Here is a 12,166-nt window from a genome sequence, read left to right as displayed (position 1 = left end):
CGTATGGTTGTAATAATAACCCATCACTCCGACAATCCCTGTTTGTATAACGGATTAAATGTAAAAGTATATACTTCTGAGCATGTTTGTGCATGCATATTGTAAGATGTGCATAAGCTGTTCTGACGATTTCAAAGTGTTGCAAGCGAACTTAACCTACACAGGTTTAGGGAAGGGCTTCTTGATAATGTATACTTCTTATGAAAATGGTTATTATTATGAAAATGAATCTCCATCACAAAAGATAGTTTAAGCACGAATAAGTCGTGCTTGGCTCAATAAGCCCCTGACTGTATAATGAGTCAGTGAGTTTAGTTTTATGTTGCACTCAGCAATATTCCAGCTATATGGCGGCGACCTGTAAATAATCGATTCTGGACCAGACAACCCAGTGATCATCAGCATGAGCATCGATCTACGCAACTGGGATACGATGACGTGTACATCAAGTCGGCGAGTATGACTACACGATCCTGTGTATCGCCTCATGAAACAAGCTCGGGGTTACTGGAAATCAATTGTCACCCGGATCTTTAAGGGTTTACTGTGTAATGGAGATCGATGTGAGTGTGGTTGTACGTTATTTCAGAGAGAATCGATGCTCACACTATCGACCACTGTTTGGACTCAAGTAGATTACGTATATCCACCCTGATATAGCTGTTCAGCTAAATGTTTATGGTTGTAACATGACATACCCTCGCTGCAGACACAAAGTGTAATGGAGTGCTCAATCGCTATGAGAGCCTCGTGCGCAGATATGTTAGAGATGGTCCCAAAGCAACCCCTACTTGTCATAAGAGCCTGCTCAGCTAATTGTACCTGGTGATCAGACACGCTGATTTGGTTGATGCAAGCCGTCGCATCGTAATCAGAAGGCTGACGCAAACGATACCAGTCACTGGATTCTCCGGTCCTGATAAGTCTATGATTGCCGCTGTGCAGCTGGAATAGTGTAAACAACAGTCATTTAATGGAAATGTTCTCCATATAGACAGTCAGCACACTTGCACGCATCTGCCTCCGTTTATGTCCGATTCGACAGGCCGCACATGCTTGTTGTATTTGACCCTACTAGTTAAGCAGTACTCGAGAAATGTTTGTTTTACGTCGCAGCCGGTAATATTCCAGCTATATGGCGGCGGTTTGTAAATATTCGAGTCTGGACCAGACAATCTAGTGATCAACGTCACGAGCATCGATCTACATACTTGCGATATGGTGTTATGTGCCAACCTTGTCAGCGAGACTAACCATCCGATGCAGGTAGTCCCCTTTTACGATAAACATGGTTTGCTGACGATTATTTCTTACCCGGATATTCACAGGTGATTCAAGAAACGAATGAGAGGAGAAAAACTGACGGTTAAGACAATATATCGACAGCAGTCAATGAATTAAGAAGATAGTGATAGCCTTCTGTAAAAATGATGATGATGATGATGATGATGATGATGATGATGATGATGATGATATCTAGGAGGGACATGGTGAACCCATACGACACATTGTTTATAGCTACAGTTATGCGTGAGTGAGTTTGTTTAACGTGGCTTTGTACACCTGTAGGACGCATGTAGGACACCTGTCGTATGTAGTCATGGCATTGCAATAACAGGTGATGACAGAGCATGAAGAAATACACTCCTGACATTGGAGTGAGTGAGTATGATCTTACGCCGCTTTTTGCAATATTCCAGCAATGTCATGAACACATTGTAACCATGTGGGATATCAAACCCCACCCTCATGCTCTTCAAAACGGTGATAATATATCCTGGTTATAAACGAATAATGCCATTTAAGTTAAAAAGGAGCTCCAATGGGACGTGCGATTCAGACCCTGTGCTAATCTGAACTTGCTTTGTTTAGGACTTGAGCATTGCAGGGATGATTTAGCATTTAACTCTTGAGAAAGCTGCAGTGCATCCACCCGCCCTTAATACTCTGGATCCGCCGATGTGACCATGTAGGAGGGAAAATAATGTGGTTCATGGATTGTGAGACTACAGCTCGCCCGTCACATCATATTTTATTACTAACGAGGGCGAACATATCGGGGTTCATAATATATTTTACATACGATACCCTAGGGCGAAATATCACTTTGGCATGGTGACGTGACGTCATGAACAATGCTATGACAACACGTTTCTTCTGTGACGTTGCATTCTACTTGCGGCGACTGGGGATATTATATTCGTGCCCATATCAAACTAAGTGTATCACACTCGTGCCTAAATATCGGCATGTCCCTCGTTCTCGTTCTGGAAACACCGACATTTAGGAACTATGTCGGACTTGCTGGGGATGAATTATATATTACATATATCCCCCCAACCTTTTGACCTCATGATTTATGATCACTTCTCCAAAATTCTGTATCTGAACCTATGATGGCGACCTGTATAGTATTCTCGTCAACGAACAAGCCGCTTACTTAGCGCTAGATTTTAATGATCCCAGCCAGACATTGTTTCCACCCAATATCCACGAAAATCGTCTCTCACTCTCGACCTGTTCTCACTCAGAATTACCACAAGGGTCAGTAAAGAGGAGCGTCTGTTCTATTTATCTAGTCTCGAGTATCGATGGCGGAAGGATCTGACAAGTGAAGTGATGAAGATGACCAAGTCAGTGAGGCGGACGCGGATGTATACACGGAGAAAATCTGCCATGATGGGAGTATGGAGGAACGAGACTCCAGTCAATCTGCCATGTCTGCAGATGTGATGGATCTCGAACTACATGGATCAATTACTCCATGATGAAATCCATGATGAGTGGACTACGCGACGCTCGCTATACAAGCTATTGATTAAGTCGAATAGTCGACATTTTTTACTTGCATGCCTAAATTCCTCAGTAGCGATTGAGGTGATCTGACAACGGTCAAGTTATTAATGTGCACAGTGATTGAAATTCAGAAGTGACTAAAATCATGGAAGATTACCATTTTGTGGAAAATTCCGCGCGAGATACCTGTCTTCAATGTTATTCAGTATATGGTATCAAGCATATATGTTAAATTAGCAGTGTGCACACCCACAAATAATATAAATTGTCTGGTAAAAGAATGTATGTACCATTTGTGGCGAGAAATGTAGAAAAGTGAAAATGGTTATCCAATGGCGGTGTATTTGATACGGATCCATCATCGTGTTTCGGACCTAAGTGTTCCTGCGATTTTGTTTTCAGCCAAGAAACGTTTTGATAACGTTTGTATTTTTTCAACCTGTTTTACAGTGAAGATAACGTTTTGCCTTGTAGTGTATGTCAAGAGCCAGACGGGACATAAACGGAGGTAACAATGACTGTAGACACGAGTTGCGTCCCTTAGCCGTGTTAAGATCCGCCGCTGTTGGTTCCATTCTGTCTGTAGGAACCATGGCATTGTTTGTGGGTTTCGTCCAGGGAATAAAACTACTGTATGCGATTTGTTTTGTATTGAACTTTTATTTTGAATACTCAAAATACAGCTTTATAAAATCTCACAGGCATTTATATGTCAGACAAGCACATATTTGCCGAAATTACTAATGAGTATCTGTGGCTACCGATCATAACTACCTAGATGAAACCAATATCCAGATTCAAACCAATAACAAATAATACTAGTATTTTCCTTTGTTTCACTTAATGATAGTTTCTGCAGTTGTCGAACACTTTGTCAATTGTTAAACTGTGTTAGATAGGTAAGACCCGGGAAGGTCCCGGGGTAGAATAGGCCTTCAGCAACCCATGCTTGGTTGACACAAGTCATCGGTTCCCAGTTGCTCATGTTGTTGATCACTGGATTGTCTGGTCCAGACTCGATTATTTACAGATCGCCGCCACATAGATGGAATATTGCTGAGTGTGGCGTAAAACTAAACTCACTCACTCACTCACTGTGTCGATTCTTGGTTAGATGTGGTTGCGGGGGGCGTTGCTCTTGATATCAATCACTTGGTTGTTTGGTCCAGACCAAACCAGACTGTTTACAGACTATTGCATAGATGGAATATTGCAATATGGCGTTAAAGAACACACAACTGTGTGGGTACCATATCTCGTGCCATATATATTTTTTAAATAAATACTAGTAATTGTTCTATTTTATGGTTATAATTTACTATAAATGTTAATACACATCATAGACAATGATAATAGAGCAACCCATTTGTCCTTATCGACACCAAAGGTCCTACAAATGACATAAACAGATTGCTGCAATGAAAGGATATTTCTGAATTACATTTGAGTAGTATTTGAAGCCGGGGCACCGGATAAAAAGTATCTGAGAAATACTTGATGCAGCAGAAAGTGTTATAACACTAACCATCTTATCAGCATCCAAAGTTCTTAAGTGCCATAAAACAGATGGCCTTGATGGACACTGCAGATAAGTGAGTGAGTCGGGATTGAACAGTATTCCAGTCATATCAATGCGTATTTGCTTGGAAGTCCCAAGGGATGTAAATCCGAGCAGTGTATCTCCTCTGTAAAACGAACACTAACCTAGAGACGTAATCGGGAAAAGCGCGATTCGAACCATCAGTGATAGGTTATGGGGTCCAAAAGGGAGGCAACTCTGCATCATCCCGGTCTACCACCCTGGTTAATATATATTACGTAGCATAGTCTGTCCTGAGGCGACGAGTGAGTAAGTGGGTAATGCTTTCCCCCATTTTTTGCAATATTTCTGAAATATCACGGCGAGGGACACCAGAATGGGCTTCACACATTTTACCCATGTGGGGAATCGAACCCAGGTCTTCGTCATGTCAACTCGACAGCTTCGCGAGGCGACTAACGGGGATGTTTAAAAGCCGTATGTGCAATGCATTTCGTGTTTTTGTTGTTTGACGCTGCTACATGGGCGGTCAGGTTCCTTGACTTAGCTGATGCTCATTATGTCAATCACTAGGGCGTGTCACTGCCCAATGTTTACATACCGCTGACATATAACTGGAATACTGCGGAGTGCGATATTATACTACAAACAGACAGACATTGACCCACAAATAAACTTTTGGTCTTATGGTAAATCACCTTACCGACACGGCGGGGTAGCCCAGTACTTAAAGCTTTCGCCCGTAACCCGGGTTCGATTTCCACACGGGTACAGTGTGTAAAGCCATTTCTGGTGTCCACCGCCGTGATATTCCTGGACTATTGCTAAAGCGGAGTAAAACCCAACTCACTCATTCACACTATCTTATCGACACCTATGGCTCTGTTAGCAGCATAAAACAGATGGCTGTTGAAGCTACTACAAATGGATATAGATTCCAGGTTTATATTTGACTGATATACGTAGCTAGGCAACCTAAGAAAAATAACTATGTCCGTGAAATGTTTGATTAAACACAGATCTTTATAAACGTTTGTCTAATAAACCGTGCCAACACCGCAATCAGAATCCTTCAAAAAGCTAACACGAGTATTGGTTGCACTCCCAAACCAGAAGAAACAGACTGCAAACGCAAAACACGAACCTCATGTAAACTATAAACAACACTAAGGAAACTGGGGCGGCGAGTGTGCCGTTTTAAGAGAATGTTTTAGCTCAACGAAGGAAAATTTATGAAAAACATTGTTCATCGTGCCTGTTATGAACATTAGATAACACAAAGTCGACAACAGGTATTTCGTTCAACGAGTGTATAATTTCAAGGATAACATATGGTTTCAAAATCAACCATCTCACAACACCTTTAGGATTGAAAATTATACGAGATCCTAATTCATATGATAACATGATCAAATATGATCCTAAAATTTCTTGAGGATAACCGGTGGCGCAGCCAGGCATTTCTTGCCTGATAAATTGCAAAGCTTTGTATTTAGATGTTAAACCTATTGAGGGTATGCTCAACGTTTTAACGTTTTTTGTCTTATTTATATTTTGATAATGGTAGTTAGGCCTCTGACAGTCCTTGATTTGAAGATCAGTTATCAAAATATAACTCTCAGCACTCTATTCGTGCACTGAAGTGTACTAACGCATGTACTCTCAACCTCACATCATGAATACAAGGGGCGGTAGGGTTGTCCAGTGGTTAAAGGGTTCGCTCGTTACGACAGTGATCTAGGTTCGATTCCCAATATACTTATAGTATGTGAAACCCATGTGTGGAGATGCTGTTCATTTATTGCTAAAAGAGGTGTAAAACGCACAAATACGGTATTGAGAATCAAAGCTACCTCTCCAAAGTAATCCTTCCCGAACAGAGACCCTTGACAAGAAGCGTCTCCACCTACCAGTGTCTGTGGTTGTTCTGGACACAGCGTCAAGGCTGATAATGACCTGGGGATTTGATACTGAATGTGTCACACATGATCGTGCAAAGATCAGTTAACGTAGTTCCTAATTTCGACTCTAAATGCCAAAGAAATGATCATTTGTCTGCTACCACTGTTGACACTGCCGACCAAATACATTGTTTCCCTGGATTCTGAAACTCGCAACTAGTGGCAGAGCAAGATCGATATTCCCCTTCCAAATATGGCAATGACCCACAAGAGACGGCAGACGACATAACCGTGCGTGCTCCATCTGGCGGTCAGTGAACCCGAGCTGTAAGAGCACGGGTGTCGACAGGAGATAAGCAATGCTAATCGATTATCGATTATGATAATCTGACATGGCAGCAGATGGCACATGTTGCAAGAATTGCGTAATATTTCACCTCCTGTTGAATAATTCTGTGTAACATGTCGATGGATAAAGCGAAATTCTCAGATGTGTCTATTGAGAAGAGATCTATCCTGTATGTAATTGAGCATGTGAAAGTCTGCAATACATTTCGTTTGCTCTGCTGGGTTGTTGTTTAACGCCAAACAGGAGAACTGAACCAGGGCCTAATGAGTCATGAGCGGCCGCTTTAACCACTAGGCTACCCCAATGCCCAATAACGAATGAGTGAATGAGTTTAGTTTTACGTCGTTTTCAGAAATATTCCAGCAATATCACAGCGATGTATACCAGAAATGGACTTGACAGTTTGAAACCATGAGGTAAATCGAACCCGGGTCTTTGGCGCGAGGAGCGAACACTATAACCACTAGGCTAACCCATCGTCCCATAATGTAGGTCGTGTATGAACTTTATTCAACAGCCGATGTATTGAAGTGAGTGTCATCTTAAACACATAACTACCAAAGCGTTAATGAAACATGTTTATTCACATTCTGCTGGGATCGATATTCAGTCTGGGTTGAGTCAGCACAGACTGCAACACGACGACACAACGCAGTGAACGTCGTCAGCGACCTTCTACACATGTCGTCAAACAATACATACTGCATTGTCAGTAGAATACATGCAATCGGTAGAGTCACAAGCTTCATCTTGTCTTCAACTAGGCGGAAATCAATAAAGAGAACATTTCGGCAGAAGAAACCCCGTTGGAACAGAAACTGATCATTAATTCTAACCTTTGTTGAACTCATCGGAATGTTATACAATGGTAGCTGTGTAGGAAACTGGTTAATTAAACTGATATATTATTCAAATAGGTTAATACCTTTCTGCTAGTCGGCTCAACGTCAAGCGGAATGGTGGGGATAGCAGAGCAGTAAAGCGTTCGCTGGTCACGCCGGTTCGATTCACCAAGAGGATATAGTGTTTGAACCATTTTCTGGGGTCGTTAAACGGCTTTAACATTATCCAAAGAGGCGTCACGCCATTCTGAATGACTCAAGCTATTCAGTAACTTACATGACTTACTCAACATCCCGTAGTTACGTATTTACAGAACTACAAATCTCTTCACCCAAACAAGGTTTGGTACTCTTTGGGTGCACGATTTCAGTGGATGCTGCTCATAGAGGAAGTTACCACCGTGCCTAGTTTTGTGATGTTAGCATCGCGCTTAATGTAATAGAGTTTCTGAAAATCAAGAAAGTTGACATTTTCAGCTGCAGACCTAATAACTGAAAATCAAGGTCTGCTTGCACAAAGCGATCTTAGCGTAGCGATTATCGTAAGTAGGGCTGTAACGACGCATCGGACTATCGATGAATTGCAATTGTTTAATCTTCGATAGCAATTAATCTATTGTAGAAACGAAAACCTATCGATGCATCGATACTATTTTTGAATGTCGATAGTTTAGTAATAGACCTCTGTTCATATATATGTGCAGTGCAAAATACAGGGTATTTGAGTGCTCACTTGCATCTTCTTTGAGTTTGTGTTAATTGTTTACCTGATCTGGGTTTTTGTCAGTTGATCACAATAGACCATCCTTTGTGCAAAAGTATGTTGCAATAGACCATTGATGTTGTGATAGTTGATCACAATAGACCATCCCTTGGGCAATAGTTTGTTGCAATAGACTATTGATGTTGTGATAGTTGATCACAATAGACCATCCCTTGGGCAATAGTTTGTTGCAACAGACTATCGATATTGTGATAGTTGATCACAATAGAACATTCCTTGGGCAATAGTTTGTTGCAACAGACTATCGATATTGTGATAGTTGATCACAATAGAACATTCCTTGGGCAATAGTTTGTTGCAACAGACTGTCGATATTATGATAGTTGATCACAATAGACCATCCCTTGTGCAATAGTTTGTTGCAATAGGCTATTGATATTGTGACAGTTGTTTCCAATCAGTAGTCATCCCTAATCGTAAGAGCTGAGGACCCAGACCATTGAAGTCTTAAATGCATATACAGTGTTGAACCCCACCTCAGTAGGCAAGTAATATGCTAAGGCTCCCTAACAGTGAAGACCTCAGTTTAACATTATTAACCGTGGAAAAGGTGACTATTTGTAGTCAGTGGGGATACGGATTTGGTCTCTGTAACCGGAAGTTGTGACGTAATGGATCATGTGATCAGGTTGACATAGTTTGTTTCACACATTCCACCCATGCTTCCTGAAATGCTACAGGCCAAAATACAGCAAATCTATGTTTCCCCAGGTTCATACTCTGGTTCTCCTTTCTCACTGGTGCTCCTTTGCAATTCACAAGGAGTTATTTGTTTCTGTCAAAGTCATATATACAGTGGAAGCTGTCTAAACCTGCACTCACTTGGACTTAAGAAAGAATGTGCCGGATTGTAGAGCTGATGATAAATGTACAAGCGACGAACGGGAAAGAGATTTTACGCCAATGTTGACAACTTGCCGGATGGGACAGATGCCGGTTTTCACAGCTTTCACTGTATTCAGAGACTAAACGTCAGCCTATGGTTATGTTGTGTCAACGTGTCCGAGGGACGATGGGGTAGCACAGTGGTTAGAGCGTTCGCTAGCCACGCCGAAGACCAGAATTCGATTGAAATACTCTGGTATCTGAACATGACCTTCTACATTCGATATTGGAATGGTAACATAACGGGGAACAAAGACGGTACGTTTTACACTTTGTGTAGTCACACGTATATATTGATGATGGAAAGGGTCCGTCCGATTCAAGGTCGTATCGATTTAATTTTCAATTAACATTTCACCTCTGGGTCTATATTTTAGCCACACAGTGACACTAAACTATTTAATAAAAGTTTATTTAAACACCCTGCGGATTCAATTTAAACTTACGACCTCGTTTCGGGTTGTATATAGTCAGTAATGGCATTGGCTTCATCTAGGCTGGGTCAGATCATGTCACCCCTCTCTAACTTAGAGGAATGCAATTTCAAGCCATTAACCTCCGGTGACGCTTGGTATGTGGTGAATGAATACATCTGAATGAATACACTGCTCTTGGTCTCAGGTCACGTGACTTGTATTAATCGAATGATGACACAGATGTTTACGCAGTCGTAGAGACTGGTGACCTACAGTATTAGTAATAGTTACAGTATAGTAATAGTAAATGTTGCGCATGCCCAGGTACATTGCCAGCTCACGGTGCTACGTACATTACTATCCCCGGTCATAGAACTCGTCGTACTTTCAGATACTTTTTCAACTCCCTGGGGACTATACTGCCATGCTGCCTGTTAGGCGCTATGAACTAAACACTAAATTCCGCCTCCGGCATACCACGAGACTTACCAAACCATACCAAATACTTTGCAAAAGAATTGCTCAGCCTGAGAGTATTTTAAAGGAGTGAGTGAGGGGGTTTTGGTTTTACTCCGCAGAAACCAGAAAGCAGTACATCCCTTCTCGACAAAATCATTACTGTGGTTTCAAATGAACGCAGTGCTTCGCTTCCAGACGAAAGAAGTGCTTTGCTTCCAGATGAAGCAGTGCTTGACTTTCAGACCAATGCAGTGCTTCCATTCCAGATGAAAGCAGTGCTTTGCTTCCACGTGGAAGTAGTGCTTCGTTTCCAAATGAAAGCTGAGCTTCACTTTCAGACGAATGTAGTGCTTCGCTTCCAGATAAAAGCAGTCCTTTGTTTTCAGATGAAAGCAGCGGTGCTTCGCTTCTAAATCAATGCAGTGCTTCACTTTCAGATCAATGCAGTGCTTTGCTTCAAGATGAAAGCAGTGCTTCGCTTCCAATTAAAGGAATACAGTGCTTCAATTCCAGATAAAGCAGTGTTTCGCTTTCAGATAAAAGCAGTCCTTTGTTTCCAGATGAAAAAGCAGTGCTCTACTTTGAGATGAATGCAGTGCTTCGCTTCCAGATGAATGCTGTGATTCACTTTCAGAAAAAGCAGTGCTTCACTTCCGAATGAAAGCAGTGTTTCGCTTCCAAATGAATGCCGTGCTTCACTTTCAGATGAATGAAGTGTTTCGCTTCCAAATGAATGCAGTGCTTCACTTTCAGATGAATGAAGTGCTTCGCTTCCAATTAAATGAATGCAGTGTTTCGCAGTAATGATTGAGTTCATCACAGTTGATACCATACTTGGATGTGCTAGGTTATAGCTGGGATTGCACATCCTCAGTTCACTACGGATTTTGGCACTTTTTGAGCCCTACCTGGGATTCTAATCCTCACTTTCAGAGTAAGGTTCTATAGTCATTGTGTATAGAATTAGCTTCGGCAACAGGTATACATAACGTCCGTGATTTAGACTACCAGTTGCCAAACTTTCATTAAGCCGTTCCGATCGCTGACTTTGTGAGCCGATAATGAGCATACAAATGGTTAAACGACATTTTTTTCTCTCAAATATTTATTGTTTTGAAGCTACAAATCCCCCAACCAATTCTGTTTCAGGTCGACAAGCAACCAAATTCAAAATGTCCTGTGCTTTGTATGTAAAGGTGATAGCAGTCATTGCGCAGCATGGTGCGCCATCCACTTTAGAACTGACTGCCCTTCTCGGAGCAATATGACACTGCAAGGAGAGTGAATTCGCCCCTTCCTGAGAGCCTCAATACCAGTCTTGGGCGAGGTCTGCTCTCGACATGAGTCGGGATCACGTAACATCGCCCTCGCCCTCTATTGTTTTCTCGAGGTTGAAGCAAGCAGGCGACAGTGATATTACAGTTTTAAATAAAGCATCTACTTGAAACAGGAAACGTTTGCGCATTAAATATATCATTGTTAATATACATATTATTATAATCATACAAAATATCTTCGCCGATAATAGTTTTCGTCTCTATCTAAACGTGCTATAAAGGGCTAAAGGGGCCGTTTTTTTAGGTTCGCGGACTTGGATGACGCACAACATTGTATCTCAAATGAAAACATTCATGCTCCTCATGTCAACCATCGCATTGTCTGGCCCAGCCTCGAATATCTACAGATCGCCATCATAGAGATGGAATATTCATTGGTGTGCTAATGATGAAGCAAGCCAGTATTTGAATATCTAAATAAGCCAATATCAATTTTATTTCTTGTTTTACTGATTCGCCGCTCGTATTTTTCAAGAATAAGGGGGAAAAAATCTGCGCCCAAAATATATAAAATCCTTGTGTTTTTATTGGCCAAAAATGTAAACTTAAAATAATTTTGTCCTATTTACACGTCATAAATTTCATTTCGTATTTAGGAAAAATATTACTTTGACTGGTGATTTTAATTTTTTCCCTGTGCTTTTTGAGCAAGCCTCCGTAAAGCAAGAAGTAAAATTGTTCTGGCGTAATAATGATGAATAACTGCGCAAGTGTTTAACACGTGCCGTTTGAACTTGAAACATAAAACAACGCATGGCAGTTATTTTGCTCTGATTAGAATCTGAAAAAAAGATTACATCGTGAAATCATTCACCACAGTGATGCATTCACCTCAGTGATACTTTCAATGAAATAAC

The sequence above is a fragment of the Haliotis asinina genome, chromosome 15, assembly GCF_037392515.1.
Source record: "Haliotis asinina isolate JCU_RB_2024 chromosome 15, JCU_Hal_asi_v2, whole genome shotgun sequence".
In the NCBI taxonomy this organism is placed as follows: domain Eukaryota; kingdom Metazoa; phylum Mollusca; class Gastropoda; order Lepetellida; family Haliotidae; genus Haliotis; species Haliotis asinina.
Note: the sequence above shows the minus strand (reverse complement) of the source record.